Genomic DNA, 344 nt, shown 5'->3' on the forward strand with positions numbered 1-344 from the left:
TTTTTCTCCCTTGTTGGACGTGAGATGCCTCTGTAGGGCCACAGCTGCCACTTTTTCAAAATCACATGGCTCGTGGTTTAAAAGGACTCTAGGGAAACCTTGAGTGCTGTAAATATTCTGTTTTTAATTGGGAATTACCACCCTATAATTTTTGTGCTCTCTTAATTTGGTTTGGCACATACTGGGTTTTCCCTGGAGTTGGGATCCAGTATCTAAAAAGGTGATTTGCTCTTCTGTGGGCAGCAGAAAAGGTTCTATGGAAGGAAGAGCTGGTGGACCAAGTGACACCCAAAGCCGTTACTGGACTGAACCATTTGCATTTCCATTCAGGTCATGATGTCTCA

This window comes from Bison bison, unplaced genomic scaffold, assembly GCF_000754665.1.
Source record: "Bison bison bison isolate TAMUID 2011002044 unplaced genomic scaffold, Bison_UMD1.0 scf7180017855511, whole genome shotgun sequence".
NCBI classification, from domain to species: Eukaryota; Metazoa; Chordata; class Mammalia; order Artiodactyla; family Bovidae; genus Bison; species Bison bison.